Here is a 22170-nt window from a genome sequence, read left to right as displayed (position 1 = left end):
AATATTTTTTTTATTTTGTCCTAAAATATTTCTTTATTGCCATTTTTACAGAGGATTAAACAGTAAGGTACTTGTAGTGTACAGTAGTGTCGTAACTACACATTTTAGTGCTGTGTGCAAGAAACAGCATTGGCAGCCCCCCATATATAAAACAAGTCTCCTACTGCAAATCCTTCACTCCATTGGTCTGCGTGACACTGCCTTCTCTTGGTTGTCGTCCTACCTTTCTGACCGTTCATTCTCTGTCTCCTCTCATGACTCCACCTCCCCCTCACTTCCACTAACTGTAGGGGTACCCCAAGGTTCTGTCCTTGGTCCTCTTCTCTTCTCTCTCTATATGTCCTCACTAGGTAAGCTCATTAGTTCTTTTGGTTTCCAATATCATCTCTATGCTGATGACACTCAAATCTATCTTTCCTCTCCAGACCTCTCCCCTACTCTCCTCACTCGTATCTCCAACTGTCTCTCTGCTATCTCTTCCTGGATGTCCCAGCGCTTTCTTAAACTTAACATGTCTAAGACCGAGCTGATCATCTTCCCTCCCTCCCGCATAACCTCACCTCCTACAATCTCATTATCTATTGATGGCACTACTATCTCCTCTACCTCCCAAGTGCGCTGTCTTGGAGTAATCCTTGACTTCTCCCTCTCATTCAAACCACACATTCAGCACCTCTCACAAACCTGCCGTTTTCATCTAAAAAATATTTCCAGGATCAGACCCTTTCTGACCCAGGATGCTACTAAGACTCTTATCCACTCGCTGGTCATCTCCAGACTGGACTACTGTAATCTCCTCCTGACTGGCATTCCTGACAAATACCTCTCTCCACTCCAATCTATCCTCAATGCTGCTGCCCGGCTCATTTTCCTCACCAAACGCACTACGTCCACCTCTCCTCTCTTACTAAACCTTCACTGGCTCCCCTTCCCTTTCAGAATCCATTTCAAGCTTCTCACACTTGCTTACAAAGCCCTCACCCACTCCTCTCCCATCTACATCTCTGGTCTTATCTCGCTTTACACTCCCACCAGTCCTCTTCGCTCTGCTAATGCTCGCCGACTCTCCTGCCTACGGATTACTTCCTCCCACTCCTACCTCCAAGATTTTTCACGTGCTACACCACTTCTCTGGAATTCCCTACCTCTCCCCCTCAGACTCTCCACCTCTCTACAAACTTCAAACGGGCTCTCAAGACCCACTTCTTCACCAAACCCAGCCAAATCTCATCCTAAACCTCTGTTCCACGCTCTCTATGTACCCCATCTGTCTCACCCCTGTCTGTCTACCCCTCCCCTATAGAATGTAAGCTCTCACGAGCAGGGCCCTCTACCCTCATGTACTTACCCTTTTCTTACTTTAATAATCTTCAGCTGCACCAAATCCAGCGGACTTCTGCCACCTGATACTTATTCCAGTGTCATCTGCTGATGTAGCTATGTTTATTTACCCTGTACTTGTCCTATATTGTAGTCAACTGTAAGTTGCTGTTTTCCTGGTTGATTATTTGTTTATGTACTCTGTAATTGGGCGCTGCAGAACCCTTGTGGCACCATACAAATAAAGGATAATAATAAATAATAATAAAAGTCCAGTGTGCGCCATAGGCACGAGACAAGAATATAGGGGAAGGGGCATGGCCACATAGCTCACTTTTATACAGTACAGCAGGTAGAGTCCCCTTTTACACATTAGGCAGGTAGAGCTCCCTTTTACACATTACAGCAGCAGAGTCCCCTTTTTATACATACGGCAACAGAGTCCTCCTATTAACACATTAGGCGGGCAGAGTTCCCCTTTTTACACATTATGACAGCAGAATCCCCCTTTTTACATATTACGGCAGGCAGAGTCCCCCTCTTACACGTTACGGCTGCAGAGTCTCTCGTTTACACATTACAGCAGCAGAGTCCCCCTTTTAACATATTACGGCAGGTAGAGACCCCTTTTTACACATAACGGTAGACAAAGTTCCCTACATTAGGCAGGCAGAGTTCCCTTTTCTTTATACATTACAGTAGCAGAGTCCCCCTTTTTATACATTACGGCAGCCAGAGTCCCCCATTTTTACACATAAGACAGGCAGAGTCCCCCTTTTTAACATACTACAGAGGCAGACACCCCTTTTTACACATTAGGCAGGCAGAGTCCCCTTTTTACACATTACAACAGCAGAGTCCCCCTTTTTACTTATTAGGCAGGCAGAGTCCCCTTTTTACACATTTCGACAGCAGAATCCCCATTTTTACACATAACGGTGCAGAGTTTCTCGTTTACACATTATAGCAACAGAGTTCCCCTTTATTCATATTACGGCAGGCAGAGTCCCCCTTTTTACACTTTAGGTAGCAGAATCCCCCTTTTAACACATTAGGCAGGCAGAGTCCCCTTTTTAGACATTAGGCAGCAGAGTACACCTTTTTACTTATTAAGCAGGCATAGTCCCATTTTTACACATTATGACAGCAGAATCCCCCTTTTTACACATTACGGCAGGCAGAGTCCCCCTCTTACATGTTACGGCCACAGAGTCTCTCGTTTACACATTACAGCAGCAGAGTCCCCCTTTTAACATATTACAGCAGGCAGAGTCCCCTTTTTACACATAACAGTAGGCAAAGTTCCCTACATTAGGCAGGCAGAGTCCCATTTTCTTTACACATTACAGTAGCAGAGTCCCCCTTTTTACACATAAGACAGGCAGAGTCCCCCTTTTTAACATACTACAGAGGCAGACACCCCTTTTTACACATTAGGCAGGCAGAGTCCCCTTTTTACACATTACAACAGCAGAGTCCCCCTTTTTACTGATTAGGCAGGCAGAGTCCCCTTTTTACACATTACGATAGCAGAATCCCCCTTTTTACACATTACGGCGCAGAGTTTCTCGTTTACACATTATAACAGCAGACTTCCCCTTTTTACATATTACAGCAGGCAGAGTCCCCCTTTTTACACATTAGGCAGCAGAATCCCCTTTAACACATTAGGCAGGCAGAGTCCCCTTTTTACATATTTGGCAGGCAGAGTCCCCTTTTTACACATTACAGCAGCAGAAACCCCCTTTTTACATATTACAGCAGGCAGAGTCCCCTTTTTGCACATAACGGTAGGCAAAGTCCCCCACATTAGGCAGGCAGAGTCCCCTTTTCCTTACACATTACAGCATCGATGTGACCCGACTTCCTATTCACACAGCACAGCGAGCCAGGTAGATCACATGTTCAACCCTGCAAGCTACCCGAGTTGGAATACCATGTTTATTCCAAATGTGCCCTTTCAGACTGCACAGCAACACGTTTTTTGTGCGCTCATGAGCAATAACCCATGTTCAAAGCTGGTGGTCTAAAAGGGGTATACGTCCACATCTGGATTTCAGCAGCTCTATTTATTTATGTACAATTCCACATGGGATATTAATATACATGTTTTTAGACTAGCGCCGGAGTTAATTTTCTTGTTCTTTTGTGGAAAAAATATTAATCAGTTAGGTGGGTAAAGGCCGAAGTAGAGCTATATTATGCAAAAAAAAGAGAAATATTTTGCATTACTATTGTATATTAGACCACCTTTCATAAAAAAAGGTAAGTAATAGAAATAATTAGATGCAGCAGATGAGTGGAAAGTACCCGTATCACATTTTCTTTTATCTTTCCTGTTAATAAACTAATGCTCACATTTCCCAGCAGGACACTGCCAGGCCAGAAAGATTACATTTATACCCCTTTCACACCGCACAAGTAACCCGGTATTGACCCGGTATATTGCCAGGTAGATGCAGGTCGCTGTGTGTTGTGAAAGGGTCAGTCCCGAATTCCCGGGTCTCCTGACCTGGGAATTCAACCCAGAAATAAAGGAGGGTTATTCCTGGGCTATTATTGGTTCAGGTGCAGTGTGAAAACCTGGGACCCATTTACAGTATAGGGAGAGGCGGCGCAGAGATGATCTCATCTCCTAGCGCCGCCTCCGCACCCGTCTTCAATGACGCCACAGTCCCTGCCCCCAATGGACACCCCACCCTGCATGTTGCCGGGTCTGGAAGCCAGTTCTCAGGGTCCAATGCCGGGTTGCATCCGGGAAAGACCCATTTCCAATTCCCAGGTTGCGACCCGGCATTAGTGATCTGAAAGCGGTATTAGTAATAAATCTGTCACCTACTGGATGTGACTGGTGCGATGATCTTCCCCCTGAAATCTGCTGCTCTTTGATATGGTCTGAACACTTCCTACAGTAAGAGTCATTATTTAGGGTACTGTAAGAAAGGTTGGAAAGGAATTCGTATTTGTGAAGTGTTTCCTAGATACTGGAATGGAAGGATTTCCTCAGCACGACCCTGAAAGACAATGATCATCAAGAAATGTATCACACGTCAAGTACAGATGGAGCCGCGCTCATCTATAGTGGCTCCATCGCAAACGCGCACTCCCGGCATGACTAGGTGATCCGGCGCCTAGGCACACTACGGGAGTGCACTGAGACGCTACCATTACAGCAAATGGGGCTTGTGCGAGTATACAATAGGCGCACCTAGGCGGGTGCGCCCCAGCACCGACATAGCCACGATTAGCGTGGCTCCATCTGTACTTTATCTCATCATTTCCTGGGTAGTAATCTGCTGCCAGCCTGTATCTTACACACTGTATAGTGCAGATTGCCATCAGTATTGCTTGTAATTATTGAAAAACCGGGAAATAGGCTTTCCATAGTATACTAACAGTCCAGGTTTTATGGATATCCTTGCTTGAGCACAGATGCTTAAATCAAAATTACTAATACAGTCTCCAGTAGTGCTGCACATTAATCATATCTAGCAGGACAATGCTACAAGCAGCATTGATAACCAAAGCACTGGTCACTGTTATTAAACAATGCAAACAGCATCCATATGACATAAAATAATCTGCTTTTGTACAGTTATCCAATGTTAGCTAGCATTTTTTTTGAGCTACAGGTGGATTCCACCATTTTTCCCCACATCTAATGTGGCTAACATCATAGAGAATTACTGCGCGACTGCCAGGAAAAGTTTTTTGCACTTAGATTGTGTGACTAGAGGGAGGAATTTGTTTTAAATCAATCTGCAGCAAATTAAGAGTTAACAGATGATAATTCAATTCACCCCAGAATGTCTAAACACTGGAAACAAGGTATAGAGGTCGAGCACTTATGCTTCCTCCCACTAAATTTGTTCTGAATGCCTGGATTTTGACAAAGGGCTTAATTCAGCGTTGATTGCATGCACACTGCAGGTGGGGCAGATGTAACATGTGCAGAGAGAGTTCGATTTTGGTGGGGTGTGTTTAAACTGAAATCTAAATTGCAGTGTAAAAATATTTACCCTGCACAGAAACAAAATAACCAAACCAAATCTAACTCTCTCTGCACATGGCATATTTGCCCCACCTTTGCTTTTGCGATCAACCCTGGATTAGGCACAAAATGTATAGGAAAAAATGCATAGTTGGATTACAGGCCAAGTAATTTTTCCCCTCATTATGTTAAAAAAGACTTTCTCCATATATAGAGTATTCTGGAACATTAGCATTTGATTATGGTGGCACTTTCAGCATACAACAGCAACATCCACAAGCATTTTAAATTGTGTAGGTCTTGCTGGGACTAATGGTGCTACATATTAAAATACTAATACAGTATATGAAATGAAAAATTAATATAGCATCAAACATGTATTGTTTCTGTGGAACATGTGTTTTTATTTTCCAGTGGGGACAATTCTTTTTTATTTTTCCCAGTGGGTGACAGTGTATAGTATTGTTTTCAAGAAGGAGACTATGTGGTTATTTTTTTACCTGTGGTGGACACTGTGTTTTTTTTTCCCAGTGGCAGACAATGTGTTTTTATTTTTTCTAGTTGTGGAAAATTTGGTTTTTATTTTTACAGTGGGGGATATTGTGGTTTTATTTTTTTCCAGTGCCAGACACTGGTTTATTTTTTTTCCCATAGGTGGGTGATATATTTTTATTTTCTTCCTGTGGTGTACACTGGGTTTTTATTTTTTCCCAATTCGGGACAATGTGTTTTTATTTCTTTCCAGTGGTGAACAATGTGTTTTAATTTTACTAGTGGGGGACAATATGATTTTATTGTTTTTAAGTGGTGAACAATGTATTTTTATGTTTTTAATGTGGGAGACATTTTTTTTTTGTTGTGGCAGGCAATGTGTTTGTTTTTGTTTTCTTTTTCAATGGGGGAAAACTGTGGTTTTAGTTTTTACTAGTGAGGGACAATGTGTAAACATTTTTTTCCTGTGTTTAACAATGTGTTCAGTAATTGTTAAAGAATTATTATTTTTTTAGGGCTCTATGTTTTATCCCTTTCGGCCAGCCCCTGAAAAGAAAGAATCTCTATCACTGCAATTTGCGGGAAGAATGAATCATAACTTGCCCAGATGAACTATTAGTGAGTTGCCAGGACAGAGGCTCTAATAGAAGCAATGTGTTCACATTGTTTCCTCTTTTGCCCCTTCAGCAGTGCTATTGCACATGCGCAAATGGATAATGAGGAGGGGAACGGGGAGGGTTGGGGGTGGACACCACCATCTATTTTGCCTTTGGGCTCCTGTACTGAACTTAAACACCTAGATATGTTCCAGTAAAAGCCAGGACCAAAATCTGTGGGATTTCCTGTTACAGAGTAACAAACCCAGGCTGCCCAAGCAAGATGTTTTTGCAACTAGGCATGACAATCCCTGGATCGATGGGATCCCAGGATTCTGGATCTTCCAATCCTGGGATCCACGGGATTACAATGTGCATGTACAGTTCCCCTCCTCACTCTCCTCGGCAGCCTCTCTTACCCCGGGCAGCACTAAGCACTCGGCTCAGATGCTGCCTTCTCAAGCTGGGGAGTAAGGGACTCTTCATCTTATTCTCCCCCACTGCCTCCTTCCTCACAGGCTCCCAGGATCACTGAGGTCAATATGCCACCCCTTCTGGGGACACTGAAGCCACACTGCCCAATGCCGCCTCTGGACCTCAGGGATCCCTCTACTTATTAGTGAGTAGGTTTTTATTTTATCTTTTTATTTTGAACCTGAAATTGAAACCCCCCTTTCCGCCTCCCCTTCACACATATAATTCAATCCTGGCATCCCGGGAATCCCAGGATTCAGATATTTTCAATTTCCATCCCAGGGATTGGCCTCCCTAATTGCAACCTTTGCATATAGATTCCACGCTGTTCATCCCCCCGCATCCCCTACCTAAGAGAACTGGTGCTTAGTTCACATTTAAAGGGGTACACCATTGTTGTTTTTTTAATTTAAGTTGTTTTAAATGTTTTATAAAAAAAATTTTTTAAATGGCAGTCACCATTATATTGATGATGATGACTGTCCTGTCTAGTATGAGGCTGCATTATGGTACACTAAAAGTTTGTCTTGATAAGTTTTAAATATATCTTGATGCTGATGCATTCCAAAAATGCTAGATTTAGTTGATCATCTTAAGATTCTATTAACTTAACACAACCACGCAGGTGCACAATTTTTGCAGCCCAAATGTTCTGTTCTTGATTGGGTTGCAAGTGTGCCCAACTTTAAATGAGTTCCATCATATATATTAAATGAGTAAAATTGGTTGAATTGATATTGTTTTTTCATTTTTGCATTATTTTATCCCAAAAGATTTCTTTATCGCCCTCTTTACAGCTTTATTCTGAAGACTGTATATCAGAGGATTTAATAGTGGTGTAATTGTAGTATACAGGATAGTGATGACCAGCTCCAGGAGTTTGTGGTTGTCCAGTGATGGTACCACATACACAGAGGACACTGTCCCATAAAATATGGTGATGACCGTGAGGTGGGATGAGCAGGTGGAGAAGGCCTTTCTCCTGCCATCTTTTGATTTTATCTGCAAGATGGTGCTAAGAATTATTGTATAAGACATCAAACTGCAGAAGAATGGACAGAAAACAAATATCAATACGTCTAAATAGACAACTATAATAAATGCTTCCTTATTGGCACTTGCGATCTTCATGAGAGATTTAGCATCACAGAAGAATTGCTGGGTTATATATGGGTAACAGAAAGACATGTTTGTGGCAGATACTGTAATTGGCAAAGAATTTAAACTTCCAGTTACCCATATAGCAGCCGTGAGTTGTACACAATGTTTCCTGCTGAAGATACGGTGATAGTGTAAGGGTTTACAAATAGCAACATACCGGTCATAGGCCATTGTGGATAAAAGAACAACTTCTGTGAAGGCAAATCCATAGAAAAAATACATCTGGGTAAAGCACTGTATGAAGGACACTGTATAATTCCCAGACAGTAACATGTCCAATAGCTTAGGGAGCGTGACTGTTGTGTAACAAAGATCTATTGAGGACAAATTACCAAGAAACAGATACATTGGGGTGTGTAACTGCTGATCCAAATATATGACCGTTATTATAACAGAATTTGCTATCAGACCCATCAGATATAATAAAAGAAGCAGATTGAAGAAATATGATTTATATTCTAATGTAGTTAAAAAAGCCACAAGATGGAAATCATGAAGATGTGTGTTATTTTCCATGATGTTCAATAATTTTCCAGGATTTTTCTTCTTTCCATAAAATTCTTGAAGTGAAATTGTTTTGTGTTGCTTTTCCATGCAAGGATTCCTACAATAGATTATCAACAAGATATAATTCTGGACAGAATGTAGGCCTTGATTGTATTTATTCCCTGACAGATGACATCATCAGGAGAACACCTGAGAAAGAATAACACATGATGGTGAGTAAGTTCTCTTTGAGATATTTACAGTAAGAAAAACATATCTATACATTACTGGAAAGGAAAATAAATAATATATGGAGGGTACAAACGTCCCATTTTAACCAGTTAGCATAATTTAAAAACATTCTAAGTTAAGAATAATATATATGTTTGTATGTGTACAATGTTACTATAGTGAATACAAAAATAATGGATTATGCCAGTTAAAGGGCCTTATTCAGGTTTGTTAGTAAACCAATAAAGTTAGCAATTAGGCAAAACCATGCTGCTCTGCAGGTGGTGCAGAGGTAATATGTGCACAGAAACAAAATAACCCACCCAAATCTAACTCTCTCTGCACATGTTATATCTGCCACACCGGCAGTGCACATGGGGGGTCATTCCGAGTTGTTCGCTCGCAAGCTGCTTTTAGCAGCTTTGCACACGCTAAGCCGCCGCCTACTGGGAGTGAATCTTAGCTTCTTAAAATTGAGAACGAAAGATTCACATTATTGCGAAAATACATCTCTGTGCAGTTTCTGAGTAGCTCGAGACTTACTCGGCATCTGCGATCAGTTCAGTGCTTGTCGTTCCTGGTTTGACGTCACAAACACACCCAGCGTTCGCCCAGACACTCCTCCGTTTCTCCAGCCACTCCCACGTTTTTCCCAGAAACGGTAGCGTTTTTACCCACACACCCATAAAACGGCCTGTTTCCGCCCAGAAACACCCACTTCCTGTCAATCACATCACGATCACCAGAACGAAGAAAAAACCGTGAGTAAAATTCCTAACTGCATAGCAAATTTACCTGGCGCAGTCGCAGTGCGGACATTGCACATGCGCACTAAGCGGAAAATCGCTGCAATGCGAAAAAATTTACAGAGCGAACAACTCGGAATGACCCCCATGGTTTTTCCCAACTGCTAACAAATTTGCTGCTGCGATCAATTCTGAATTACCCCCGTTATCTACATCCAAGACTTAGTAAGTAAACCCCTATGCTACTAGAATTGACAAAATGAAAAGCAAATAACTGAACTGGTCAATATATTATATTCAACCAAGTGTGTAACAAGAGCTTAAAATTAATTGAATCACTGAAATAAAAAAAAGGTCTTTGCAAGATATGAATGATTAGTGGATTCTAAGGGGTTTATTAACTCAAGGAGAAATAAAGGCAAGCTGGTCATAATATCCCTTTAGTACAGAACACATATGAATTGCACAGTTTATGGAGCTAGATAAATTCAAACCTTGATCAGCCACAGAAACTGTGTAAATCATAGGTGTCCGGATTAAAGGTCTAATTAAAGGAACCACAGTGAGTCTGACAGGTAGAGGAATTCCAGCAGAGGTGGTGGGGTCTTAGGGAGATGACAAAATAAAAATGTATGGAGCACACAGAGAATTATTGTGAAGACTTAACTAAAAAACATACAAGTGTGCATACACCGACACCCACACACGCACACGCACGCACGCACACACACACACACACACACACACACACACACACACACACACACACACACACACACACACACACACACATTTAGTATACTCAAATTCCTTCTGTCTAAAAGAACCAAAAACAAGTACTATGATAGACAAGATTAGATAGTTCAATTTGCTCCTTTTTTTTGTTATCCATTGTTTATTTCATCCACAATTCTCTGTGTTGTGAAATAAGAAGCCAAGATCAGGATTTACCATTGAGTTTACATACAGGGGACCTCCATGTTCAAGCCTGTGCTACACAGAGACAGTGAAGGTGATTTTATATAATATAGTGTAACATATACCACTGGGAACATTACGTAGTTGCTGTTAGATCCTTAATCCTCATTACAATTACATTTAATTATTCCACATCTCGGCAATTCCCACTTACAGTAATTTGTTACCACGTATGGGGAGTTTTGTTTTGAAACATTAGAAAGTCAGTAAGCACAACTTTTCCATAGTGTGGTATTATGGCACTCACAAAGATCATATTTGATCATAGCCAGAATTCAGATTTTTTTTTTTACTTATAAAATGATGAGATAATTAAATATTTTAGTAATGTGCAATGTCACTGGTGCTCGTCCTGCGCATGTATTAATGTGACTATGGGGGTCATTCCTAGTTGATTGTAGCTGTGCTAAATTTAGCACAGCTACGATCATGTTCCCAGACATGCGAGGGGGACGCCCAGCACAGGGCTAGTCCACCCTGCATGTCTGTCCACCCCCCCCCCCGCACATGTACAAAAGTATAGCACAGCGGTGATGCGTTTGTACTTGTTGAGTAACTCCCGGCCAGCGCAGCTCCTTCAGCTGGCCGGGAGTTGCTCGTCGCTGCTGCTCGTCGCAGAGGCTGTGTATGACGTCATACAGCTGCTGAGGCCCGCCCCCCGCACGGTCCGGCCACACCTGTGTTTTCCGGACTGCACCCCCACAATGGCGGCCCAATGCACCCGTGCCGCGACTCCCACCCATGGACCGCCTCTGCCTGTCAATCAGGCAGAGGTAATCGCTAGGGGACGACGGCCTTCAGCCATCCGGCATGTGCCGGCGCACTGCGGCGCTGGTGCATGCGCAATTCTGACCCGATCGCTGTGCTGCGAACTACTGTCATAGGCTTTTTTGTATTAGGCGCAAGACGTGTGGTGCACATAGGCCTCTGCATACAGGGGGACCCCACCACACACCCTGCACCCACATACTATACTTACTTATACGGAGTTCCGTGGTGGCGGCTCTGCACTGCAGACAGAAATCACTTGGAAAATGGCCTCCCTGCAGCCATTTCTTAGTGATTTGTGCATGCTTACTGAAGACATCCCCCTGAACAAGGCACATACGCAATGTTCCCAGAGACGCCAAAGTCTACTCGCTGCCTGAGAGGAGTGGGCCGGCAATGGAGGCTGCATGAGGGCCTTCTCCTCTCTTAAACTGTACCTGGCTTATGTTCTTTGATTTGCAAAGATGGAGTGCTACCGGAACCCTGGGGATCCCCTTGGTTGGTCCAGAACAAACCAACAACAGGGAAGGTACGGGGCAGGGTGAAGATCTGTCACTTTTGGGAAAATTTTAAAATCCTTAACTGTAGGGGGAAATGTACTAAGCCTTGGAGACAGATAAACTACCAACCAATTGGCTCCTGTAATGTTTCAAACACTGTCTGATATATGACAGGAGCTGATTGGTTGGTAGTTTATCTCTTTCTACTTTATCACACATCAAGGCTCAGTACATCTCCACAAAAGGCTGCTAGTGCCTCCACTCCCTTTCTTGATTCATGGGGCCTTTGTCCATTATACAAAGTGATAGCCTCCTGAGTTTATCTACAGATGCATCCTTATCAAGCTTTGCCGTGATGCGTACGCATCGCGGCAGGCATCTCACAACTTCTTGGCGGTTTGCATTAGAGATGAGCGCCTGAAATTTTTCGGGTTTTGTGTTTTGGTTTTGGGTTCGGTTCCGCGGCCGTGTTTTGGGTTCGAACGCGTTTTGGCAAAACCTCACCGAATTTTTTTTGTCGGATTCGGGTGTGTTTTGGATTCGGGTGTTTTTTTCAAAAAACACTAAAAAACAGCTTAAATCATAGAATTTGGGGGTCATTTTGATCCCAAAGTATTATTAACCTCAAAAACCATAATTTACACTCATTTTCAGTCTATTCTGAATACCTCACACCTCACAATATTATTTTTAGTCCTAAAATTTGCACCGAGGTCGCTGTGTGAGTAAGATAAGCGACCCTAGTGGCCGACACAAACACCGGGCCCATCTAGGAGTGGCACTGCAGTGTCACGCAGGATGTCCCTTCCAAAAAACCCTCCCCAAACAGCACATGACGCAAAGAAAAAAAGAGGCGCAATGAGGTAGCTGTGTGAGTAAGATTAGCGACCCTAGTGGCCGACACAAACACCGGGCCCATCTAGGAGTGGCACTGCAGTGTCACGCAGGATGTCCCTTCCAAAAAACCCTCCCCAAACAGCACATGACGCAAAGAAAAAAAGAGGCGCAATGAGGTAGCTGTGTGAGTAAGATTAGCGACCCTAGTGGCCGACACAAACACCGGGCCCATCTAGGAGTGGCACTGCAGTGTCACGCAGGATGGCCCTTCCAAAAAACCCTCCCCAAACAGCACATGACGCAAAGAAAAAAAGAGGCGCAATGAGGTAGCTGTGTGAGTAAGATTAGCGACCCTAGTGGCCGACACAAACACCGGGCCCATCTAGGAGTGGCACTGCAGTGTCACGCAGGATGGCCCTTCCAAAAAACCCTCCCCAAACAGCACATGACGCAAAGAAAAAAAGAGGCGCAATGAGGTAGCTGTGTGAGTAAGATTAGCGACCCTAGTGGCCGACACAAACACCGGGCCCATCTAGGAGTGGCACTGCAGTGTCACGCAGGATGGCCCTTCCAAAAAACCCTCCCCAAACAGCACATGACGCAAAGAAAAAAAGAGGCGCAATGAGGTAGCTGTGTGAGTAAGATTAGCGACCCTAGTGGCCGACACAAACACCGGGCCCATCTAGGAGTGGCACTGCAGTGTCACGCAGGATGTCCCTTCCAAAAAACCCTCCCCAAACAGCACATGACGCAAAGAAAAAAAGAGGCTTTTTACTGATATTTGGTGTTTTGGATTTGACATGCTCTGTACTATGACATTGGGCATCGGCCTTGGCAGACGACGTTGCTGGCATTTCATCGTCTCGGCCATGACTAGTGGCAGCAGCTTCAGCACGAGGTGGAAGTGGATCTTGATCTTTCCCTAATTTTGGAACCTCAACATTTTTGTTCTCTATATTTTAATAGGCACAACTAAAAGGCACCTCAGGTAAACAATGGAGATGGATGGATTGGATACTAGTATACAATTATGGACGGGCTGCCGAGTGCCGACACAGAGGTAGCCACAGCCGTGAACTACCGCACTGTACTGTGTCTGCTGCTAATATATAGACTGGTTGATAAAGAGATAGTATACTCGTAACTAGTATGTATGTATAAAGAAAGAAAAAAAAACCACGGTTAGGTGGTATATACAATTATGGACGGGCTGCCGAGTGCCGACACAGAGGTAGCCACAGCCGTGAACTACCGCACTGTACTGTGTCTGCTGCTAATATATAGACTGGTTGATAAAGAGATAGTATACTCGTAACTAGTATGTATGTATAAAGAAAGAAAAAAAAACCACGGTTAGGTGGTATATACAATTATGGATGGGCTGCCGAGTGCCGACACAGAGGTAGCCACAGCCGTGAACTACCGCACTGTACTGTGTCTGCTGCTAATATATAGACTGGTTGATAAAGAGATAGTATACTCGTAACTAGTATGTATGTATAAAGAAAGAAAAAAAAACCACGGTTAGGTGGTATATACAATTATGGACGGGCTGCCGAGTGCCGACACAGAGGTAGCCACAGCCGTGAACTACCGCACTGTACTGTGTCTGCTGCTAATATATAGACTGGTTGATAAAGAGATAGTATACTCGTAACTAGTATGTATGTATAAAGAAAGAAAAAAAAAACACGGTTAGGTGGTATATACAATTATGGACGGGCTGCCGAGTGCCGACACAGAGGTAGCCACAGCCGTGAACTACCGCACTGTACTGTGTCTGCTGCTAATATATAGACTGGTTGATAAAGAGATAGTATACTCGTAACTAGTATGTATGTATAAAGAAAGAAAAAAAAACCACGGTTAGGTGGTATATACAATTATGGACGGGCTGCCGAGTGCCGACACAGAGGTAGCCACAGCCGTGAACTACCGCACTGTACTGTGTCTGCTGCTAATATAGACTGGTTGATAAAGAGATAGTATACTACTAATATTATATACTGGTGGTCAGGTCACTGGTCACTAGTCACACTGGCAGTGGCACTCCTGCAGCAAAAGTGTGCACTGTTTAATTTTAATATAATATTAAGTACTCCTGGCTCCTGCTATAACCTATAACTGGCACTGCAGTAGTGCTCCCCAGTCTCCCCCACAATTATAAGCTGTGTGAGCTGAGCAGTCAGACAGATATATAATATATATATAGATGATGCAGCACACTGGCCTGAGCCTGAGCAGTGCACACAGATATGGTATGTGACTGACTGAGTCACTGTGTGTATCGCTTTTTTCAGGCAGAGAACGGATATATTAAATAAACTGCACTGTGTGTCTGGTGGTCACTCACTATATAATATATTATGTACTCCTGGCTCCTGCTATAACCTATAACTGGCACTGCAGTAGTGCTCCCCAGTCTCCCCCACAATTATAAGCTGTGTGAGCTGAGCAGTCAGACAGATATATATAATATTATATATAGATAATAGATGATGCAGCACACTGGCCTGAGCCTGAGCAGTGCACACAGATATGGTATGTGACTGAGTCACTGTGTGCTGTGTATCGCTTTTTTCAGGCAGAGAACGGATTATAAATAAAAGTGGTGGTCACTGGTCACTATCAGCAAAACTCTGCACTGTACACTACTGAGTACTCCTAATGCTCCCCAAAATTAGTAAATCAAGTGTCTCTCTAATCTATTCTAATTCTAAACGGAGAGGACGCCAGCCACGTCCTCTCCCTATCAATCTCAATGCACGTGTGAAAATGGCGGCGACGCGGGCTCCTTATATAGAATCCGAGTCTCGCGATAGAATCCGAGCCTCGCGAGAATCCGACAGCGTCATGATGACGTTCGGGCGCGCTCGGGTTAACCGAGCAAGGCGGGAAGATCCGAGTCGCTCGGACCCGTGAAAAAAAACATGAAGTTCTGGCGGGTTCGGATTCAGAGAAACCGAACCCGCTCATCTCTAGTTTGCATACACTCGTACCCGCAAACCATATGCATTGCATAGGGAAGCCACGGGGTGTGAGTGTACACAGCCTAGAAGGACTTTCCGTAACCGAGATGTGTGTGTCATTGCGGCAATGCTGTATGTGGACACATCTGTACTAGGAGGAAAGTAAATATGTATTGAAGCTCTATAAGGTTTTTTTGTCAAAGATTACTACTGTTAGCTAGGACTGAACATCCAAACACTTGTTACCGTCAGATGTATCACCGTACTGTGGGCCTGATTCTGAGATGGATACTAACCTGATATTTATGCAGTTGAGCCATTATTTATTAGCTAAGTACGCATTTCGCAAGGTGATCAAGGAGTCCAAAACACAGTACTCTGAAAAGCTGGAACAACAATTCTCAGCCAATAAGTCCTCATCAGTCTGGAAGGGACTTAGGAGGATTATAATCTACAAAACCAAATCCCCTCACTCTATTAATGACCTCAATGTGGCAAATGACCTGAATAAGTTCTACTGCAGAATTGAAAATAGAACAGTCATGACTTTGATCCACATACTCAGTCCATACCCACAGCTATCACATCCTTTCTTTCCAGTCTGGACAGAGACAATACCCCTTTCCACATAAGGGAATAAGATGGCCACCTCCTCTCCCCCATCACACCTCTCTCCATTCAGGAGAGAGACATTAACAAACGTTTTAAGAGACAGAACCCACATAAGACAGCAGGACGGAATGCTATCTCCCCCTCTACATTGAAGTGTTGTGTGGACCAGCTCCCCCCTGTGTTCACAGTTTGCTTCAACACTTCACTGGTTGATTGCAGGGTACCTGCCTGCTTCAAAACATCTACCATTATGTTAGTTCTTAAAAAGATGAGGATCAAGGGTTTACTGATTACAGATAACAGACCAGTTGCTCTTACCTCTGTGGTTAGGTAGACTTTTGAGCACCTCATGCTGAGCCACCTCATGGAAACCACAAAACTCCCTTCTTGACTCACTGCAGTTTGCCTACAAAGCCAACAGGTCAGTAGACAACGCAGTCAAAATGGGACTCCATTTCATCCTCTAACACCTATGGCAGGTTCTCATTTTTGGATTTCAGCTCTGCATTCAACACCATTGCCCCACTACTTCTCCAAGATAGACTATCCCAGATAAGTGTGCCTGAGCCCATCTGCAGGTGGATCACTGATCTTCTGACAGACAGGAAGCAGTATGCAAGGCTGGGTAAGTTAGTCTCAGAGAAATGGACCATCATCACTGGAGCCCCACAGGCTGTGTGCTCTATCCCCTGATCTTCTCTCTCTACACTAACAGATGCACCACTAGCCATTCAGCATTCAAACTCTTGAAGTTTGCAGATGACACAACCCTAATTGGATTACTCTCCAGTGGGGTTAAGTCTACCTACAGAAGGGAAAATAATTACTTGGTTTCCTGGTGCAGCCAGAACCACCTGGAATGCTCAAAAAACTGTGGAGATGGTAGTAGATTTCAAGAGAAGCTCAGCTCCCACTGGCACCCTCATCATGTGTGACTTCCTAGTTAACTCTGTGGAGTCAATCAGGTTTCTTTGGAATACTGTATAATCTCCAAGGACTTTAGGTTGGAGGAGAACATTACCTGCATCATTAAGAAAGAGCAGCAGAGGATGGTCTTCCTGAGTCAGCTGAAGAAATTTAACCTGCCATAGAAAATGACAGTTCAGTTCTACACAGCCAACATTGAGGTCATCCTCAGCTTATTGGTTACCGTCTGTATGCTGCTTCCAATGCCAAAGGCAAAGGCAGACTGCAACAGATCATACAGTCAGCTGTGACCTCCCATCTCTCATGGAGCTATACTATTCCAGGATGAAGAAGAGGGCAGGGAAGATCATCGCCGACCCTTCCCAACCCAGTCACTTCCTCTTTCAGGGATTGCCATTTGGAAAACAGGATTTTGGTACTTACCAGTAAATCCCTTTCTCCGATTCCACAATGGGACACTGGAGTGCCTTTACAATGGGGTATAGAGTTTGTACTAACCGGGAGCTGCCACTTTAAGAATTTAGAAGTGTGACTAGCTCATCCCCCTTTATACCCCTCCTACAAGCCAGTGATAGTAAATAGTACCCGAGTAGAGCAGGAAGAATAAACTTCAGAGGAGGAGTGAAACAAGTACATACAAAAAACACAACAGGTGTGAAACATAAGGAAACAGTCTAAAGAAAAACTGAAAATAATTAAACACATAATGACAATAACCATGGCAGGAAGAAACAGCACAGAATGGGCATCCAGTGTTCCCTGTTGAATGAGAAAGGGATTTACCAGTTAGTGCCAAAATCCTGTTTCTCCTTCATCCACTAGGGGACACTGGAGTGCTCTTTGCAATGGGAGCATCCAAGAGCTCCCATCATGGGTGGGAGAGTACTGAGAACCCTGCAAAATAGCACAGCCATATTGCAAAACAGAGACCGCGAACCTGTAGAACAGGTAAAACCGGACAAAAATATGCTGGCCGGACCCAGTGGCTGCTTGGCAAAGTTGATCCATGGAAACCCCATAGACAGCTGCAAATGAGGGACCCATCGAGAGTGTAGAATGCAATGTAATTAAAGCCGGAGGCTCCCCGGATAAGGCCACATAGGCCTGTCTGATGGCCAGACGTATCCATCGAGCAAGCGTCTGCTTTGATGCCGGACAACCAGGCTGGGCGGCATTATACAGGACAAACAATGAGTCTGATTTCCTCAAAGAAGCAATCCTGTCCATTGAGAGCCCTGACAATGCCCAGAGATCTGGAATCAGAAGAGTCTTCTGGAAGAACTGGTACCAAAAGATGTTAGTTAATATGGGAAACTGAGACCGCCCTTGAAAGGAATGACATTTCCTTGTGGAGTTCGGCCCTATCTTCCTGGAAGATCAAGAATGGAGGGCAACAGTGCAGACCTCTGAGCTCCGACACTTTTATGGCAGAAGCCAGGGTGAGTAGAAGTACCACTTTCCATGATAGGTACTTCAACTCCACCTTCTCCCGTGGTTCGAACAGAGAGGACTGTAAGAACGAAAGGACAATCTCCAGGTCCAATGGGGCCGTAGGAGGAACAAAAAGTAGTTGTTAATAGACAACCCCCTGAAGAAAGGTTTTAACATCTGGAAGCAAGACCAGTTTCTTCTTGAAGGAAATGGACAACGCAGACACCTGCACCTTCCTAGACGTAATCTGACTGAGAAACCTGCTTGTAGGAAAAAAGGAGGAGCTGTGACATCTTGAAGGTAGTGGGAAACATTCACACCAGGATGCGTAAGCTTTCCAGGTGCAGTGGTAGTGGCTGGAAGTAACTTCCATCTGGCCCTGAGCATAGTAGGGATGACTGCAGTCAAAATCCCTCTTTGCCTTAGGCTTGTCCTTTCAACAGCTATGCTGCCAAACAAAGCTGCCTTAAGTCTGGATAGACAAAAGGCCCCTGTTGTAGAAGTCCTCTCACAGCAGTAGAGTCCTCGGATCATAAATCAGAAGCAGATGAAGGCTGGAATACCAAGCTCTGAGTGGCCTTCTCTCTCTTGATGCATTGAAGAATACGAGGCTGCTGAGGGAATGGTGGAAACAGGCAGATAAACCCGTACCATCAGGATGTCGTGAGTGCATCTACTGCTATGGTTGCTGTGTCCCTTTTTTGAGAACAAAACAGCGGCAGTTGAAGATTTTGACTGGATGCTATAAGATCAACTTGCGGAAGGCCCCACCGATGGACCAGATGTATAAGCACCTAAGGATGGAGAGCCCACTCCCTGGGATGTATTTCCTGATGACTTATGTGGTCAGCCTCCTAATTGTCCCCGCCATGAATTAATCTTGCTGATATTGCCACAGCATGTTCCTCCGCTTAGAGAAGGATGCGGCTTACCTCCCTCATGGCCGCTGAACTTCTGGTGCTGCCTTGTCAGTTTATGTATGCCACAGCCGTGGTGTCCTCTGACTGGACTCACCTGTTGCAAGGCGGCTTGGCCCCACAACAGGTGATGTGCTAGCTGTAGAGCCTAGAACACTGCCTGCCATTAAAAGATGTTTATAGGCAGTGTCACTTCCTGTGGAGTCCAGCGGCCTTGGAAGTGGGTGTCCTGAGTCACTGTCCTCCACCTTTGCAGGCTTGCTTCTGTGGTGAGGAGAGTCCAATTCCACACTCCGAACCTCTTGTCTCATAGGTGAGATGAGGTCAACCATCAGAGAAGAGATATGCAAGTTCTGGGGGTCAATGTCATTCTCTGATGAAGGAACAAATGGGATTCCAACCACTGAGATAGGAGATCCAGCTGAAAAGGCCTTGAGTGGAAATGGCCATAAATGATTGCTTCTATGGCTGCCACCATACTTCCGAGAAGTCATATTCATAAATGCACCGACACTCGCCTGTGTTGTAGGACCAACCAAACCCTATCCTGAATAGCTTTAACCTTGTCCTGAGGGATGCAGAGCCACTGTCTCACCATGTCCCGGATCATACCCAGAAACTGGAGTCACTTCGTCGGTTGTAGATGGGATTTTGGAAAAGTCAGGACCCACCCATGCTGTATTAGGAGCCTGTGAGTCACTCCTATGTTCTGGACTAATTGGTTTCTGGAAGAAGCCTTCCGGTTAGGGAATGATCGTGATCTCCCTTGTCCTTAGGAGTGCCATCATTATCGCCATGACCTTCGTGTACTCCCTAGGGTCCATGGAAGCCGAAAAGTAAGGCCTGGAACTGATTATGTGAATCTCGAATGGTGAGTCACCGATACATCTGGTGCGGTGGCCAGATTTGTATGTGCAGGTAAGCATCCTTGATGTCCAAGGACAGTAGGAACACTTTTTCCTCTAATCCTGCAATGACTAAATGAAAGGATTCTATTCTGAACTGGAAAAAACTCACAAAAAAAGGATAGAGATCCTTTAAGTTCAGAATAAGTCTGACAGAGCCGTCCGGCTTTGAAACCATGAATAAACTGGAGTAGAACCCCTGTTTAAGCTGATGTGTGGGGACTGGTACCAACACGCATGCTGTAAGGAGTTTGTCTATATCTTCCCTTAAAATTACATACCTGTCATCTGAAGCAGGAAAACCGGTGGTGAAAAACCGAGGAGGAGGCTGTAACCGGATATCGAGCTAGTATCCCTGAGTGATGAGGTCCCATACCCAGGTGTCCGTGCAGGATTCTGCCTAATCCCGCAGACAAGCTCCCACCCTGGTCTCCCCCAGGTGAGAGGGAAACCATTCATGCACTGGGTTTCATGGTGGACCCGGTGTCCTGGTGGGAAGAGGTCACCGTGGCTCTGCCATGTTTTCTGGAACCATGAGAAGTGCTGATCTTCCTCTGGAATGACCTCTGAATCTTCCATATGCCCAAAAGGAAGGTCCAAAATAAGTCCTTCAAGTGGACAGCGCAGCCGAGGGGAAAGAAGTAGACTTACACCCAGTCGCTTGGTAAATCCACTTGTCCAAGTCGGGCCCGAAATGGATGTCACCAGTAAATGGTAACGCTTCCACTTCTCTCTTTGATTCTGTGTCTACCTTCCACTGTTGCAACCAGAGAGCTCTGCGGACGACACCGCTAAGGCAGAGGACCTAGAAACGAGATTACATACCTCCTTAGATGCCTCGCCTAGATAAGCGGCTGACTCCTCATTGTGCCCTGCAAAGGGGAAAAGGTCCTCCACTGGGGGTCCGACTCGCAGACCCTTAGCTAGTTGTTTCACCCAGGCTTCAAAGACCCTGTTGACCTGGCTGCCTACCAGTGCAGGACACAGTGTTACGCCTGCTGCTGTGTTAATGGACATTCATTTTCTAATTTTACATCCCATGCCTCCTTTAAGGAGGGACTGGCAGCACCATCTTTTTGGACAGATGAAACACTGAGGGATCTACTGTAGGGGGAGTCTTGCATAACTTCATGGGAAAGATATGTTGAAAAAAGTCAATGGGGCACCTGGAATATTTTATCCGTGTGTTTCCTGGCCACTTTGATGTCCACCTTTAAAACTTGGCATATTGAAACAATCAATGCCTCAATGCCCTGGGACACAGTCTTCGATTCTGCCAGGATCTGTTCCTCTCCTGTGTGTGGAAACTCACCCCCACTAATGGAGGCAAATTCGACTGCAGTACAGAGGGTAACAGTCTTAAAAACTTGGTTAGAGATGCCACTAAGTAATTGTCTGTGTCTTAACAGTATATGTGTTGTAAAGGCCACTGGGACCTCTTCCATCCTTGTCAAGGGGAGTGCTAACCTTCTCTCTTTTATACAACACCTATTTGGAGACTTGCATCACAGAGGGGGATGGGACCATGGCCTTATTGAGCCCTTCCACTGACCTTGCTAGGGCCCGAGCCCAGGTTCTGGGTCTGGTGAGGGGTCAGAATTCTGAAATCTGGAAACCTCCCTAAGAGGCTTCCAGCTCCACAGACAGATGTGACATAACAGTAGTGAGCTGCAACGCCAAAACTGGTGTATCCTGTACCTGTGGTGATCTATTGAGCCTTCTTGCTCCTAATCACAAGAATCACATAAAAGACAACTATCTGATTGCCCTTTGTGTGAATTTTACTGCACTCCTTGTGCAGATGAATGTCTACTGTGAAGCCTTATAGC

The 22170-nt window shown here is 44.5% G+C and overlaps 1 non-coding gene across 1 annotated transcript; it reads right to left on the bottom strand.

Annotated features, from left to right (window-relative positions):
- Positions 1–21700: 21700 nt before the first annotated feature.
- LOC134946975 (U6atac minor spliceosomal RNA) lies at positions 21701–21829 on the bottom strand. The gene has a single exon (XR_010182512.1). It is a non-coding gene; the product is annotated as a U6atac minor spliceosomal RNA (small nuclear RNA).
- Between the last annotated feature and the right edge of the window lie 341 nt (positions 21830–22170).

The sequence above is a fragment of the Pseudophryne corroboree genome, chromosome 7 (assembly GCF_028390025.1).
Source record: "Pseudophryne corroboree isolate aPseCor3 chromosome 7, aPseCor3.hap2, whole genome shotgun sequence".
Classification (NCBI taxonomy): Eukaryota; Metazoa; Chordata; class Amphibia; order Anura; family Myobatrachidae; genus Pseudophryne; species Pseudophryne corroboree.
The sequence above is the reverse complement of the archived record's forward strand: the minus strand, read 5'-3'. Positions and strand labels throughout refer to the sequence as shown.